Source organism: Tenrec ecaudatus, chromosome 11 (assembly GCF_050624435.1).
Source record: "Tenrec ecaudatus isolate mTenEca1 chromosome 11, mTenEca1.hap1, whole genome shotgun sequence".
Taxonomy (NCBI): domain Eukaryota; kingdom Metazoa; phylum Chordata; class Mammalia; order Afrosoricida; family Tenrecidae; genus Tenrec; species Tenrec ecaudatus.
The window spans coordinates 87,748,108-87,766,053 of record NC_134540.1 but is presented as its reverse complement, the minus strand read 5'-3'; the positions used below and the strand labels follow the sequence as shown (position 1 = coordinate 87,766,053).

The window sequence follows — 17,946 nt, the reverse complement described above, 5'->3', positions numbered from 1 at the left end:
GTCTCCTGCTTCAGCTGGCAAGACTTCACTTCCTGCAAGACATCCCTGAGGGGAAGCCGCATGGACCTGCCCTGACGCAGCCCTGGGTGCTGGAGCAGCCGTGTGGAGACCCCTGCCAGCGCTGAGACACTTACACATTCACTGACTCGGCTTTCCTCCTGCAGTTGGCATCATTGCCTCTATTTTGTGAGGTGGAGGAGGATTTTGTGGATTGGTGTTGGACATATGGGTTAATGTTGGACTTGTGGGATTGGGCAGCACTGGGTTGGGATGTTTTCTTGATGCACACTTACCCTTTATATAAAACTCTCTCTTACACATGATTTTCTGTGGATTTTTTTCTCTAAAGTACCTAATACAGACAAGTTGCTATAGTCGTTTTGTTCCCACGCAGTTAGTTCTTGAAAGACCATAATGCTCAAGGTAGACCTTTTTTATTTTTTTGAAACTAATAAATCTGACCTAATGTTTGCATTTAGGAAGACATGCGAATTTGGGCGTTAAGGTTTAAAGACTATCTCAGGGCAATAGTTTCACAGATTCACCCAACCTTAATGGCTCCAGAAAGTCTGGGGTCCATGAGAATTTGACATTCTATTCTTTATTTCCCCAGTATCAATAAAAAAATTTCTATGGAATCTTTGATTCCCTATATTCCAGAATGTTCAGAACTGTCCAATTCTTCTGGTCTCCTCCCAGGGAAGGGAATTGCTCATAGATACAGCCATATATCCATATCCCCCTCCTATTCCCAATTCTATTTCTTGCACTGTTGTTCTCGCAAATAGAGACTGGTTGTTGTCTTCTGAATAGCCTGCCATTTGTAAACTTTCCAGACCCAGGGTGCTATGCGTAGGACTATCAGATATTACAAGACACCAGATATGTTATTAGACCAATTAAATGGAGTCACCCATGAAACCATGACCCTAAATTCCAAACCAAGTGACCAAATCCCCTAACTGATTGGTTGAACATAATTCACCTCAGCAGCTACTTTTTGTTCTTGGTGTTGTTGTTATTATAAATATCATACAGTGTTTGCCGATTTAACTTTTTGCAGGTGACAGAAGGTATGATCATTTATAATAATCATCTGTGCAATCCTACCCTTAATGGGCTTTTTCCATCACTGCTAATCCACCTTGTCCCCTTCCTTCAGCCCACAGTAGCCACACATAAATCTTTGTATTTGTTTTTTATTTCTTCTCTTTTTATATAAGTAAAGGCGTACAATATGTATCCTTTTGTAATTTTGCTCAGTGTAATGCTTTCAATCTCCATTTATAGCATGTATCAAGTCTCTTCCTGGCTGAGTAGTATTTCATTGTATGTGTGTAACGCCTTTTGTTTATCCATTCATCTGTGGATAGGCATGGGTTTCTACTTTTTAGCCTGTTTGTTTCTACTCTCAGTTGTTTCTCCTCGTTGGCTGTTGTGCATGGTGCTGCAGGGAGTATGAGCTTGGTCTTTGAGCCTCTGCAGTCAAGGCTCCTGGGTTCAGACCTTGGAGTGGAATGTCTGGGTCCAATAGTAGTCCCGGTTTTCATTTTTACAGGAACCACTACAGACTTTTGGCAACAATTGTACCATTTTGCATTACATCTGCCTTGGGTAAGCGTTTTGATTTCGCCACATCCTAACCAGCATTTGCTATTTCATGTTTTTATTGTTTTTAATAGTAGCCATTCTGTCCTTGCTGTTGCTAAGTATCTTTACCTTGGTTTTGACTCATTGGACACTCTGTGCACGTGTGTGCTGCCCGCACAATGATTATGCTTGAGACCTTTGTTCCAGCTACTGTGTCAATCGATGGCCTGGAAAGTCTTCCTCTTTTTCAGTGACCTTCTACCTTACCAAACAGTGTCTCCTCCAGGGATGGTCTCCCTCAGATTGCATGTCCACAGTATGTTAGATGAAGTCGCATCATCCTCGGAACATGTTATGGCTGTCCTTCTTTATTAATAGATTTATTCTTTCTCTGGCAGTGCATGAATATACGCAGTCTTCGTCACCAACACCACAATTCGATGCACCAGTTCTTTTCTAGCCTTTTTATTCATTGACCAATTTTCACGAGCGTCTTTGGAAACTGAAAGTACCATGGCTAAGGTCAGGGGCACTGTAGTTCTCAAAGTAACATATTTACTACCTAACACTTTAAAGAAGTTTTTGCAGCAGATTTGCCCACTGCAATATATAGTTTGGTTTCTTGCCTGCTGCTTGCACAGATATTGATTGTAGAGTCTAGTAAAAAATCTAGTAAAATGAAATCCTTGCCAATTTCAAACTTGTCTCCGTTTATTGTGAGACTGCTTTATTAAAAATCCTGATTGCAAGGATTTTTTTGTTATTTTTATGTTGCTGTGTCCTCCATCTTGAAGGTTGTAGTCTTTGATCTTCATCAGCAAGTATTGGAAGTCCTCTTGGCTTTTCATCCTTGTAGGAAAAAAATGGTATCTCATGGGGGTTTTGATTTGCATCTCTCTGATGGCTAATGACGCTGAGCATCTTTTCATGTGTTTGGTGGCCATTTGAATGTTCTCCTTTCATTTGTCTTTTTGACATGAAACTCTTTGAAGTTTTATATATATTTGGATATTAGTTTTTTGTAGGCTGTATGGTTTCCAAAGATATTCTCCCCATTGGTGTCTCAGCATTTTCACTTTTCCCATAGCCTTTTGATGCACCTAATCCTAAAGTGTCTTTTTAAAATCATTTTTTGGGGGGCTTGTACAAGTCGTATCACAATCCATACATGCATCCATTGTGCCAAGCATATTTGTACATTTGTTGCCATCATCATTCTCAAAACATTTACTTCCTACTTGAGCCCTTAATATCAGCTCCTCATTTCCCCCCAATCCTTAAGTTTTATAACATTCATTTTATTATTTTGTGTTTCTAAATTTTTAAAAAGTGGGATGGAAAGACATTTAATTTCAAGGAGTAAAAAATGTATACTTTTTTCCTTGATGCTCACACTAATTAATCTATGAGTAACATATCTGTATTTACTTTACAGTTCCTTTCTTTTCTGTTTTTCACACTCATAACTAGGTTGAGCTCCTCATTTCATACAGCTAGTAATGGCTTAGCAGGAACCCTGGTGGCGCAGTGGTGACGTGTTGGGCTGCAATCCTCATGGTCAGCAGTTTGAAACCACCAGCTGCTCTGCTGGAGAAAGGCTGGTCATTCCACTCCCCTAAACAGTGACAGTCTCAGAAACTAACCGGGCGGTGAGGTCACTACGTGTCAGCATTGGCTCGACGGCAGTGAGCGTGGGAGATGGATAGAGTTTCAAATTATTTTTCTGAGTATGTTTGAATAGCCACCCTTTCCCACGCCACTGATTTTCCCTCGACAAAATCGTTCACATTTTTATGTAGTTTTTATTTTATTATATACTGGTTTCAGAACCAGACCACTTCTTGAGAGGCAGATTGAATGGTTGCTATTTAGACAATACACTAAGTCACTGAGAAACAGGGGTCCCCCTCACACTGGTCAGAATTTCCACCAACTACACTCAGAGTTCATGGACCACTGAGCAAGGCATAGAAAGTGTGTTTCTGTGTGGACATTTTTACATTTTCACAAAGTCGATTGCCCTTGGCAAGGAGTGTGTTAACGTCTGTTGTGTTTATTTCTGCTGCATGGTGACCACCGTGTGTTTTATGAATTATGTAATTGGTAGAAGCCAGAATTAACCAGCACCTTCTTTGTGAATCATGTCAATGAGGAGCTAGATTAGGGCCCTGGGCGGCCTTCTGGATTGCAGCCAGGTCTCTAATCCAACTCTGCTCTGGGAAATTCACTTACGCTCTGGGTGGCAGCTGTAAAAGGAGACTAGTGGTATTTGTTGTCTCCACTTTCCTGCATCATGCAGATCAAATGAACTAATGTACACGTGTGTACATATAGCAAGTTGCAAAGTGCTATGAAACCTATCAGGAAGAGTTGTCTACTTTCTGTGGAGCTCATTTGACAAAGGTAATTGTTTTTTGCCCGCGCGGGGAATGAAAATAAGATCATGTTTACCGGTTCATAGACAAGAAAATAAAGACAAGATGTTGCAGTTACTGATGACAAAGATGATTTGGTTAGAGACAAGTGAATGACGTATTTCAAAATGATGGAGAGAATCTGCAGCCTGGCAAATGTGGCATGTCTATAGCCTTCGTCTACCCATCCTCCCACCCCCCCCAACCCCCCCGAAACGGGTGGATGTTAAAAAGACATTAGTTGGGCCCTAATGTTTACAGGTATTTCGCATTAGCCAGCCTTGGGCTTCTTGGCACCATTTCAGAGGAGGAAGCGAAGTTTCGTTAATTGAATATCTGGTTTTCTGGGCCCTGGCTCATGTGTTTTATCCATATCACTTTTAATCTTCGGAAATCTATGAAGGAGTATTATGTCCATTTTTATCACGAGAAAATGATCTTGCTCACAATCACCCAGTCATTTGTGCGGTGGTAACATGGAGTGGAACCTGTTTTGCTTGATTCTCAAATTTGTTCTTTTGACGTCCTGTTACGGCGTACATCCTGTTCAGGGTTTAGGTACAGGTAAGCGTGATCACAGAGCCCCCGGGCAGTTCAGAAAGAGACCCAATGGCATGATGGGATAAGAGTTGGGCTGTTCACTGCAAGGTCGGTGGTTCAAATCCACCAGCTGCTCCAGGGAGAAGGATGAGAGTGTTTGCTCCAGTGGAGACGTGCTCTCTTGGGAACCTTGTTACAGGGTCACTATGTTTACAGTGAGTTCGGTTTTCTGTTTCGTTTGGGTGGTCGTGGTGATTAGATGATTTTCTGTCACCTTGAAGATGCGTGAAAGTTCAGGTGGTATCCAGCTTGTCAATCAGGTCACAGCCTGATGGTGTCACCTAGGGGTGTGGCTTCCTTCGCTTGACTGTTCTTCACGTTCCTGCTTGCTGGCCACCCTGAGAGCTACCAGAGCCTGCCACGTTTCCCCTGACCTAGGGTCAACACGGCTCCGCACACACCTGTGATCTTCCTGCATCCTGCAGCATTGCATGTGGCTCCGTGCGTCTGAAGAGGGACTTATGGCCTAGTGTTGGTCTTCCGGACTTGAGTTGGACTGGGCTGGGATGTTTTCCTGATATATAATGACTTCTTGATAGAAAGTTATTTTCTTTTTTTTGACAGTTATTGTTTATCTTTTATTTCATAATCATAAACTTAACTCTGCTTTCCAGCTGGACTCAGGGAGATTAAGGAAAGTAGGAAACTCGAAGAACTGGAGTGAGAGCACAAGATGAAACGATACTGCAAGCACACTGGGAATAGAAGGGTGATTTCCCAAGCTACACAAGGAATGGTCTGGTGCTTAAAATAAAACAGAAAATTCTGATCACATTTAATTAGAGTTGTCCACAGTCAGCAATAATGATCTTCTTGCTGGTCTTGCCATTCTTGGAACCACAAAGCTCCATGGCTTCCACAATGTTCATGCCTTCTTTCACCTGACCGAAGACCACGTGCTTGCCATCCAACCATTCAGTCTTAGCGGTGCAGATAAAAAACTGGGAACCGTTCGTATTGGGTCCAGCATTTGCCATAGACAGGATGCCAGGGCCTGTGTGCTTCAGGATGAAGTTCTCATCTTCAAATTTCTCTCCATAGATGGACTTGCCACCAGTGCCATTATGGCATGTGAAGTCACCACCCTGGCACATAAACCCTGGAATGATTCTGTGGAAGCAGGAACCTTTGTAACCGAAACCTTTCTCCCCAGTGCTCAGAGCGCGGAAGTTTTCTGCTGTCTTTGGAACTTTGTCTGCAAACAGCTCGAAAGAAACGCGGCCGAGGGACTCGCCGTTGGCGGCTATGTCGAAAAACACAGTAGGGTTGACCATGGCTGGGCACAGCAGGACCAGACAAGACTACAGATTCAGGCGGCGGCCATAAAGTTATTTTCTATAACGATAAGCGTGTCTCTGGATTTGTTTCTCTAGTCAACCCAGTGGTGCGATGGTTAATTTGCTCAGCGGCTAGCCAACAAGTTAGTGATTTGAAGACCGCCAGAGGCACCTTGGAAGAGAGGCTTGTTTGAAACATCAGCCATTGAAAACCACTTGGAACATAAATAGGTCAATTTGTGGAGGCCTACTGTTTTTTAATCTTGAGATAGCTATTTCAGGGAGTGGAGGGGAGCAGTGTCAGAAGCCATCTAACTTGGGGTTTGGGAGTGCAGGGAGTAGAACCATTTCACAAAGCCGATTCCTGTGAGTTAGCGCTAAGTCATGTTATCACCAGTCCTCAGCCTTTCTTTCTTTTTTAAAAACGAATTCTGACATTAACCATCTGCCTCACAGCACCCCTATTTCTTTGCAGGCTTGATACTTTGTTGCGTGGGCCACACAATTCACTCTGATGGGGTTTGTTTACGGAAGTAACAGGCTACAATGCCGAAATCCCAATTTACTTTGAAAGTAGCCTGAAAGTAGCAAAGGAAGGGGTCAATTTGTTAATTAGGACAACTTCTGCAGCTTCAAACCAAGACAGCACTCGGGTTACTTCTCAGCCACGCTAGCCAGCAGCAATTCGCTCCACCCTTCTCTCAGTCATGCCCATTGGTAGGGCCCTGCCTGGGCCTCTGCCTCTTGGATCCACGCAGCAGCCTCACTTCTGCCCTGCTCAGGCAAGGGTTACGCTCCTTGGCTCTGCTGACCTGCACCTGGAGGGAGGTACCCTAGTCCGCCAGCAAGCCTCCTGCCTGAAGTCACTTAGTTCTCTTGCTCTGAGAATCTGGTTTGCTGCTTAACCTGCACCACTTTTCACGTGGGTACTCTTCTTGTGCCATAGCGTTGTCGTGCTCTCTGCCTCTGGGCTCTAAGAGGTTCTTGATAGAGGGGCCCCGAGTCCAAAGGATGAGCTCCACTCACGGCTCTTCTTTTTGATGGTAGTGAGGTCGCCCTCACGCTCTGTAGGACTGGCTCTTTTACAAACCTGCTCCTTCCACCAAGGCCCACAAGGCACCATGCTGCTTGGTAGGCCGTAGTCACCCAGCTGACATGGCCTTTGCATGCTCACTGCCCGTAAAGGGTTTATGCAGCTTATTTTGATTTTAAGTGGCTTCATCCCTTTGCAAGCTTGTGGTCCAGCAAGTCAGCTGAGCAGAACTGCAGACCCCAGGCCAGAGAGGCCCGGTCTACAGAGAAAACTGTGGCACAGCAGGCCCTCTCCTGGGAGAACTTGACACTGAGTCCAGACTTCATGACCTTGACTTGGATTGTTCGGGGGTCTTTACTTCATGCTCCCCGCTCCTGTCTTATTCGGTGAGATTTCTAATTAGTGAGTTTCTAAGATGGTCATCAGGTTAGCTTCACAGTTTGATTATTGAGAAGATAGATGCTAAAAATGTGAGTCAGGAAGGAACCTTTTTACAATGGAAAAGGCGCATATCTTTGTGTTAGATATGTATCTCAGCTTATTGCCAAGTCTATAGACTTCTATTTTTGTTTGTTTCTTTTAGAACCCTACCATCTTAAATCTAAAGCTAAGACAGGTCATGTATATATAGACTGTAAGAGTAGATGCTACTTAGATTGTTAGTATCAAAGGGAGGCAAAGAGGAGCAAGCAGTTCTAAAAGGAATATTACATTTGTTTAGGATTGTATCAAAGAAATGATGAAGTAGTGTTGCACAGAGTCATAGCTGCTGGGAAGGTAATCTAGAAAATAAAATATTTCGTGGGGTGATTATTTTTGCTTTTTTTAGTTGTGGAATGGATTTAGGGGATTTACTCTATTGGATGTAATAGGCCACAGTTTCCATGATGGATCAGATTTAGCATCTGTGTATTTCTGTCTTTTTCCTTTTAGGAAGGGCTTCAGCAGAGGAGAGGTGATTTTTAAGCAGAAAATGTTATGCTGTTTTGCATTATAATCCAATGCGTGGCTTCTTGACAGGACAGATGTTACAGTATACATCACATAACTGGATTGGACATGGCTGGGTTTAGTAAATGAGTAGGCCGCTGCATAATGATCCAATTCCCCTAGTCAATTGAATTTACTTTTTAGAGATTTTTTTTCCCCTGTTGCTGCATCTTTGTACAGGATGATATTTTGCTTTTGTTAAAATGGGCAACAGAGTGGAAGCTGGCTTTGCAATACAAGTTAGAATAACACAAACACACTCTATCTCTGCTGCTAGCTGCCTTGTTCGAACCAAAGCAGGTGGCCTTGGTTTGTCAGCACTTGGCTCTCCGTGATCAAGAGCCTCATGGCTTTTCATGGCAACATGTATGTTTCCCAACCAACTGTTGTCTAACATTCAGTGTTAGCTTCTCAAGATCATGGCCTCATTGTTTTTTATGAAGTGTTTTTCAAAGCTGGTATAAGCCATTTCAGAAATGATCATAGAAGACCTTTTCTCATCTTTCGGTTATGAGTTAGTATGCCTCTGAAAATTGTTGGAGGAATCTTGGATTCTTTTTTTCTTTTTTTTTTTTACTTTTCTCATTGACAAAAACAATTTTAAACATTGCCAAGGTAAATGGTTCCAATGTACAATGGAGACCATGCATGTTTCTGACATGACTTATAGCCAGGGTTTGATCGAGTTCTGCTTCACAGCATCATTTTGACTGGAAAGACCTGTAAAATGAGATTCTGAGACAGAAGAAGATCTCAAGTGTCTACAGGGAACCCCTATTCGGGTGTCTGAGATTAGAGTTGGGTGTTTGTGCTCTCCATCCCCTTACCCCTGTTCCCAGTAGCAGTGCAGCCTGGGTGTTTCCTCCCTTCTATCTGGGCAGACCTCACGATGGCCTACGGAGGAGGAGGCAGTCACTTCCTGGCTACATTGAATAATCTCCTTGCTTCTGAGAAAAGAGGATTTCCCCCAACCTATATTCAGCTGAGGATTAGGGACAATTAAATTCTTCCAATGAATATCATGTAGCTTTTCTGAATAACTTTTAAAGAAAATCTCAGAGATGATCCACTAAAATATGAGGAAGGTGGGGGAAAAATCAAAACCACAAACTAAAATGGCCTGATCTGAGGGTTTGGAAGTACTGCGATTAGAGGGTGACTCCAGATGGAGATGTATCTGTCACTTTCACATGCACATGAAACAATTGCCATTTTTCATTAGAACACTTATTGGAATAGTTCCGATGCATGTAACTATAAGCTAGTTAAATGCCAAGTAACTGAAATATGTGTGTACATGTATGTTTTACAATCCATTTTTACGCGCGTGTGCTGAAAGCAAATGAGAATAAAATGTTCGATTTATTGGCATTGAAGAGAATGTGTAGAGTGAAGCCACCAGGCTTCTTACAAAGAACACCCTGCAAAGTACTTGACATACACAATCCACACTACCCGCTGTGTTCCAGCTCACAGCGACCCTATTGCACAGAGTAGAGCGGCTCCTGTGGATTTCCGAGGCCTTAAATCTTGTAGGAAGCAAAAAGTCTCATATGTCTCCCGTGGAGTAGCTGCTAGCTTCGAACTGCTCACCTTAGGACTCTCCCAATGCCTAGGGAGAATCTTTGCAAGCAGAGGAAATGGCTCGTGCAGCGGGTTGGGCTGATGGAGGTCAGAAGGCTAGCAAAGGCTCCATGGCATAGGGCCTTGAGGACGGGGGCGCCGTTGGAGGGAGACGAGGGAAGCATGACATGCTGGACTTTCGTGTCATTGAATAGGGTCACAGTTCAGTTGCCCTTCAAGTTTTATTTCTCAAACTGTGGAGTATATTGTATGGGTTGCTTTTGCAAAATTTAAGATCATGGCCCAAAGAGAGAAATATTACGTAACAGGAAATTAGGATGATTTGAAAGATTTCAGAACAATGTTTTGATATATTGACTACATATAGGAAAGCTCAGTAGATAGGCAACTCTGAGACATCTGTTCCAGGTTCGACATTGTGTATCTGGTTCCATTTTTTAAAGTTCTTTTTCGGGGGCAGCACTTACTTATTAATTTTTAATCATTAAAAAAGACCTCAGCAGAGTCACGAGAAGACTTGATGAAATCTAAACTCTAATTAAACTTTAATGGAAAATACATCCAGATAGAAAGGTTTTCTTTTAAATAATTGGTGATGCCAAGTACTTGTGTGCGTGTGTGTGTGTTTTAAGTTAAACAGTTGGCTGCAAGGCTGCATGTGAGCGTCTCATTTTGCTTAGTATGTACTTCTTTGAATGAGATCAGTGTGATGGTTCTAGAGAAGAACATTTTGATATTTGGCTCAGGGTAGACAATACTTTGGATAATGGTAGACAAAATAATCTAAACTCAGCAAACAGCATTCTAAATACTGTGACTGGTTGCCAGCACGTGTAATGACTATAGCTCATGTTGGCGTGCTTGTTTAATATATTATTAGGATACTTGGATTTTTGCTTCACGCAAAGCCTTAGTTGGCTCAGTCATAATGCCAATTGGTGACATGACTTTTTTCTAAGTTCATCTCTAAGAATTTGGAGTTAGAGCATTTTGTGTGAAATTTACTTCCAGAAGGTGGTATGATCTGCATGTTGACTAGTTGATTTGATATATATTTTTAGCATCTGAAAATTATTGAGACTTTTTAGCAATTACAAATGACATTTGAAAGTGTTTTCCACTAGAATTGTTGGCTTGGTGAGAAGTGATTTCCTGTAATTTCTGTCCTGAAGATGGCATGTGGGTTTTTTCCCCCTTGAAATTAAAACACTATTTTCCCCAAATTTTTACGAATCACTTTCTCTTTGTAAAGGAAAACATAGTTTTTAAAAGCTATGGGAGTCCTCATTGTTGCCTGATGTGTTAGTGAGAAATGTAATTGTAAAATTAGATAATTATATCTCTTAACTAGTGTGGCTCTTTAAAAACCCAAAGCCTAATTGCAACATTGAATTTGCTGGATGCCTAATTTGGCAGCTCTTTGGAGCTGACAGAGAAATAAAGTTAGAAATATATATATATATATATATAATTATTGACTATAATCATTGATATATATATAATCATTGATTTTTCACTAGTGTTCCCACAATATTAATTTCTGTGAATTTATTACCCTTGTAAATTCCAAGAAAAGAATTTTTTTTCTAATGGTATACAACTCATCTTAAAGCCCAGAGATTTTTTAAATTGTCATTCAAGAGGTAGCTTTTGTTTTATGTATTTGCTTGCTTTCACTTAGGGGCTGGCAGTGTGGTAGTGTGTTTTGTTTTTATTTTTGTTTTGGTCTCAACCTTGCCACCAGAAATTACATAATTTTGGTCAGCTTCTCAATGAATGACCTATAGTCCAGTGTGTGTCCTATAGCATTTAAAAATGTTTCTCAGTGCTGAGAGTTTAGGATCCAGTGTATCTGAACAATGTATAATATAATTTTATTTTTCTCATAAACCTGGTCCCCAAAGAAAGCTACTTGGTGGGGCAGGGAATATATGGATGTGCTTTATACAATTGATGTATGTATATGTATGGATTGTGATAAGAGTTGTATGAGTCCCTAATAAAATGTAAAAAAAGAAAAGAAAAAGAAAATGATTAGGGCAGGGAATGTACAGATGTGCTTTATACAATTGATGTATGTATATGTATGGATTGTGATAAGAGTTGTATGAGCCCCTAATAAAACGTTTAAAAAAAAAAAAAGAAAGCTACTTGGGTTCATGTTTTGACTCAAAGGCAAATAGTCACAGGCCAGACTGTGACAGTAAACTTGAAGAGGCGTTTAAGGTAAATACTGCTGATTCAAATCAGGATCAGGCTATATGAGATATGTGACAGGAGGGGTGGGTTAAATGAAGGAGTCACACATTGCAGGCCCAGCAAAGCCTGGGCCAGCGCGGCAAGGCTCTCTGGAGAGAATGCCCACATAGAGTGACCTCAGATGGGCCAGGTGGCTCTCTGCCGCCGAGGTCCACCCTGCAGACACTGACATCTGGGGCTTGTCTGCTGACCATATTCCATGTGTCTGAGCCAGTAAGCTTTTCTGGAGGAGGATGCTGGGCAGTGCACCTCCTTGTCTGTCCCGTAGTCAGTCATAGCACCCAACCCTCCCCGTTCCTTCTAGCCTGACAACACTGCTCCATTCCGCTGGGAGTCCGTTGTGGTGAAGACATGGAACGGCTTGAAAGCTGGGCATTGGATAGCTGTCCGTGTAGCATCCCACACCTTAATCTGTATAATAGAGAGAACTTGCTTCCAAACGATACGAATGAAATGCTTTTACAAATGTTTATTGCACTTTTTTTTTATGGAGTTCCCCTTATTCATCTTGTGGGAACCCTTTGGAAAGGTCCCTTCTCAAAAAGATTTGGAGTGATTGCTGAGGACTCAGGCGATTAGCTTTTAGGCATTCTTAGGGTAAGTGGGGCCACCAGTGATCTGCGTCTGTATGCAGCTTGTGGGATCGGCCCACTTACGAGCCCATGGTTTTAAAACTTGATGCACAGGACAACCTGCGTGCTGTGGAGTTGTGAGGCGCCATTAGCTTGGTTCTGCTTCCCAGGCACCCTGTCTGGCAGAGGAGAATGGCCCCGGGGCGTTCTACACCGTGATCTTGATGAGAGCAGACTTGCCAGGTCTTTCAGGGAGCAGCTGGGCGGTTCAAACCACCAGGCTTTCCTCAGGAGCCAACCGGTTATCCAGTGTGTCCCTGGGGCTCGTTGGGCAGTTGGAACATTTCTGCTAATGCGCAGTCTTTAGCGTGACAGGCTCACAGAAGCAAATGTTGACTTTTCAGCCTGTGTGACGTAACCAAAAAGACAGCTGAGGCAGGAGGCAAAGCCCACTAATGTGTATATGCTGCAGAAAAGAAGCACCCCACAATTACTTCCAGGGCTTTCCCCTCCCTCCTAGCCTTCAGGCTGTGGAAGAGTGGGGTTTTCCATTCTGTAGAGTCTTGCCATAATTGTAGCCTAAAGGAAGGAACTCGAGGCCAGGACCCAGCTCCTGAAGGAAGGGACTGAGGCAGTGTGGTCAGAGGGAAATAGGTTCAGGGAGGAAGGAGGCTCAGGCAGAGCTGGCGCAGACCGCACCCAGGGTGCCCCCTGCCATCTGTGAGTCTGCAGTTGCACTTCTTCCATTGGAAGTGGTTCTAAAGCCTTAGGTCTGCCTGTGGTGCTTTCTGCGTTCGAGACTGCAGCAGGTCAAATAGTTCATAAAAGGAGGCTACCTTGTTCACGGCCCCCCTGCATGGACAATTAAGTGAAGATAAGAACAACTGGGGGGAGGGGGCAAGACTAGTCACAAAGAATTTTTTCTCTTCTTTAAAATCTGCTCCAGTGTTGTTTCCCTGGTGAGGATAAGGAAGCTCTCCCAGCCATCTCTGTTCAGACAGTCAGGTAGTGAGTAGTGACTAACCTCCCATTGATGCTGCAACCCACGGGAGAGAGTCGACATGCCTCGGAGTGTTGCTTTCTGGAAGGGACCCTGCGACTGCCGGGCTTCTAACTGCAGAGGCGGTGGTTCAAACTCACCAGCTACTTGAAAGGAGAAAGGGGAGGTTGTCCCCATAGAGGTCAACAGCCCCAGAAACGGTGTCTAGGTCCCTATGAGTTGGCCTCAACTCGATGGCAGTGGGGGAATCTTTATGGAAGCAGGCTGTCAAAACTTTCTCCTGAGGAGTGCATGGTAGGTTTGAACCGCGGACCTTTGGGTTAGCAGCCAAGCTCATAACACAGAGACCGAGTGTCCAGTGAGGAGATTGATTTGGGCTGAGAGCCAAGGGCAGTAGCGTGGCTGAGGCAGCTGACACATCCATCCAGGACGAGCCTGGTTCTCTAGCATGAGGACTGCCACTGGGACGGGAGAAATGAGAGGCAAATTAGAACTATTAATAGAAATCCTTCCAGAACCATTGTCCAGCCTGAACCACAGAGCGACAGGATCAAAGTATTAGTAATACTTCTATGTGCCAGGAGCTCTGCGACCTAACAGTTGTTTCAACTGAGGACGGTCCCGAAGTGCTGCCAGAGTCGGGTCACTGTGATTGATGGTGGCTGCCGAAATCAGCGATAGGAGGCAGGGCATGTCTTGGGTTTGGGGGACGAAGAAAAGAACTGTAATAGGTTCCTTTGTGCCTGGTCCTTTCGCAGCGAGATAGTAAGAGTGATAGGTAACTCCTTAACAACGGGTGCCTTTTCCTTTTTGCCAAGGCTGGTGCTATTCTGTCGCTTGGTTAGCACATTTCCCCTCAGAGATGGGTAGCAGGGCAAGTGTGGAAGTCAGGGAAGTCACACTGGCTGATTCAGCGCTCATCCTTTAGTGGGCATGCTGGGATCGGCCCCCCAGCGGCCCGAGGAGCCAACCCTGGGGGTAGAGTGGTGATGCAGGAGGCGGCTGACCACTAGCTGCTCTGTGGGAGGAAGCTGAAGCTGTCGAGAGTCCTAGTCGGAAACTCACAGGGGGCAGTTCTACCTTGTCCTTGGGGTCGCATGAGTCAGAATCTACTCGATGGCAGTGAGTTTGTTCTTGCTCTTCCCATCCCCCACAAGCAGCAGCGTCCCGAAGGACACTGAGGCACAGCGTGGTGAAGACTTTATTTTTTCCCCAGGGACCTCCAGGAATTCAGCCTGTACAGCTGGGCCTTGGCCAGATGTCAGCTAGGAAACTGGGCGCGGGAGCTAAGTTTTTACCATGATTTCTGTTGCCGTTTAGCCTTCAGTACTCAGTATAGAATGTGGTTTAAAAGCTGACTCACAGTAGTCAAGGGGGAAATTGCCATAAATCACTTGTTAAAACTCAAACAAGCTTGAGGGGAAGGAGAAAATCCCTAACACCAGAACCTACAGGCCAGCGCAGAGAGGAAAAAGCAAGGAAGAGAAAGGGGAAGCTCTTCTGCGTGCTGTCAGAGTGCCGTGGCTTTCGGACTCAGCAGCCCCTTGTCCTGCGTTCGGCTTTCAGTTCTGAAGCAGCCAGAGTGTGACTTCTCTGACTTCCACACTTGCCTTTACTACATAGAGACTTATGTCTCTGGGACTTGGGGGGAAGCCCAAATATGCAAAGTAAGATTTAGCTTTTGGATTGATATAAACCTATTGAAAATGAGGAGTGTGTATTTTCTCTGCTTTCTAATTATAACCAGAAGGAATCTCCAGCGATGACTCACTTCATGGAGGGAGCAGACAAGTGGAGGGTGGAGGGAGGAGAAACCTTAATTAACACGCCGCCTAATCTGAGGCCCTTCTTCCAGCCCCGTTGTCAGTGGCACAGAGCTGGGGACTCTTGGTAACACTGGCCTCGTGTGTGATTGTCAAGGCCTTTTGTTGATTATTTTTAAAAACAAAAACACTCTCATGTACCTCGGCCACATGTTTGCTTCCAAACGTTTTAGCCTCCTTTCCTCGCCCCACTCAGTGGTGTGTACTATTTGGAAGCCTTACCATTGTTTTCTATTTCTCACGATGTTTGGCCTGCAACTCCCGAGAGAGAACAATCTAGTGGTGCTCACAAGTCAAACAAAACCAAACCCCACTGCTGTCGAGCTAATTTCAGCCAATTATCACTCCCGTAGGACAGAGCACAACTGCCCATTGGGTTTCCTAGGCTGTAACTCTTTGTGGACGCAGGCTGCCTGCCACGGCTTTCTCCTGCGTTGGAGTCTCCGGCCTTGTGGTTCAGGGCAGAGTACATTAGCCGCTGCACCACCAGGCAGCCTCTTCACCAACCAACCAAGCAAGCCCTCAAACCAACCACCATTGAGTCCGTTCTGGCTCATGTTGACCCTCTGGGACAGAGTAGAACTGCTCCCTAGGGTTTCTGAGGCTGAAAGTCTTTATGGGAGGCGAGAGCCTCAGCTTTCACCTATGGGGTGGCTAGTAGGTTTGAACTGCTGACCCTGCTGTTATCAGCTCACCCCTTAAACCATTATGCCGCCACGCTGCCTTGCTCACAAATACAGGAACTCAGCTCAGTACCGCCCCCTACCCCCGCGTTCCATGCATGGTTAGAATGATCGCCGAATAAAGTGTGAGAACTTCTTTTCTACAGATTTCTCAGTACAGGATTCCATACACACTGCTGCCCAGTTGTTTCTGACTCTCAGCGACCCGTTAGGCCAGGGCAGAACTGCCCCTGTGGGTTTCTGAGACTGTAGTCTTGAGGGAGTAGAAAGCCTGGTCTTTCTTCCGTGTAGCTGGCTGGTGATTTTAAATTGCTGACCTCATAGCTAGCAGCCCAGAGGAACACTTTCAGCTGAGGATTATTTAAACCCCCACATGTGGAAGATGATGGAGGCCCAAAGAACCAGCGGAAGGACGTACAAGTTAATTGTACTGGAGACTATAGATTTTTTAAAATCATTTAATTGGGGGCTTGTACAGCTCTTATCACAATCCAACCATCATTGTATCATTGTATCAAGCACATCTGTACATTTGTCGCTATCATTATTTTCAAAACATTTTCTTTCTACTTGAGGCCTTAGTATCAGCTTCTCATTTCCCCCCTCCCTCTCCCCTTGATAATTTATAAATTATTATTTTTTCATGTCTTACACTGGCTGATGTCTCCCTTTAGCCACTTTTCTGTTGTCCATCCCCCTGGTAGGGGGTTATATGTAGATCATTGTGATTAGTTCCTTTTTTCTCCCCCACCTTCCCCTTCCCCTCCTGGTATCACCCCTCTCACCACTGGTCCTGAAGGGGCCATCTGACCTGGATTCCCTGTGTTTCCAGCTCTTATCTGTACCTGTGTACTATAGATTTGAACCCCTTTTTTATTTCTCCCAGGACAGGACTTTTTCTCCTGTATTACACTGCCACCACACAACCCCTCATTGGGAAGCTCAGCTGTGGAGGTGGCAGGATGGAAGGGAAGAATGTGGAGTTGGGGAACAGTGAACTTCTCTGAGACAGCCCTGGAGGGGAGGCTGTTGAGTCTTCTTTGCCACTTGAAACGTTGATTGATTAACCACTCTTCCAACTTTTACTTAGAGACCTCTTTTGATGGAAACAGCATGAGCACCCCCAACTAAAGTTAAAACAAAGCATTGTCAGCATGGAGCTCAATGGCTGGATTGAATCAGCCAAATATCAATCCTGGCCCAACGTTTCCAATATTTCTTTTCAAATATGTTGGGATAAAGCAGACATTTGCTTTCATACCTTGTTTGAGAGCTTAGTGCAGTAGAATCCATGCAGGTAAGATCTGTACCTTTAGTGGCTTTTCCTATTTAAAAAAAAATCACCTTTATTCAACAAACATTTGTAGAGGAGGGATTCATAAGCCTGCTACTTCTAGAGCAACATGCTTTCCGTAGAGGTGATTCTCATGTGAACTTTATAGCCACCCAGTGCACTTCTTTCCTATTTTACACTGTCCGCTGTCTCCCGTCACCCATGTTTCTATTCTTCATCCCCTGCTTGGGGGGGGAGGGTGTTGGGTGTTATATGTTGATTATTACAATTGGTTCCCTCTTTCTCCCCTTTTCCCCCTATCTTCCCCTACTCTCCTAATATCACTACTCTTGGACCTGAGGGATTTAGCTCTCCTGGATTTTGTGTGTTGAGAGCTCTTAACTCTACGAGTCTACTTGCTCTGGTCTAGCCAGATTTGTAAGATAAAACTGGGGCCATGATAATGAGGGGAGGAAGCATTAAAGAACTAGAGGAATGTTGTGTGTTTCGTCTGTGCTATACTGCACCCTGGCTGGCTCATCCCTTCCTCGTGACCTTTCTGTGAGGGGTCATCCAACTGTCTACACATGGGCCCTGGGTCTCCATTCCAACCCCCCATATATGCACTGAAATGATTGTTTGTTTGGGGTCTTCTGATGCCTGATACTTGATCCCATTGATACTTCATGATCACACAGGCTGGTGTGCTTCTTCCATGTGAGCTTTGTTGCTTCCCTGCTAGATGGCTGCTTGTTTAACTTCAAGCCTTTAATACTCCAGACACCATATCTTGTAATAGCTGGGCACCATCAGCTTTCTTCACCATATTAGCTTATGCACCCATTTTG

The 17,946-nt window shown here is 44.2% G+C and overlaps 1 protein-coding gene and 1 pseudogene across 7 annotated transcripts in view; one reads left to right on the top strand and one right to left on the bottom strand.

Annotated features, from left to right (window-relative positions):
- Positions 1-17,946, top strand: part of ATP11A (ATPase phospholipid transporting 11A) — a 224,818-nt gene that overhangs the window by 11,589 nt on the left and 195,283 nt on the right. The gene's annotated exons all lie outside the window — the stretch shown is intronic.
- Positions 5,179-5,905, bottom strand: LOC142460813 (peptidyl-prolyl cis-trans isomerase A pseudogene; annotated as a pseudogene).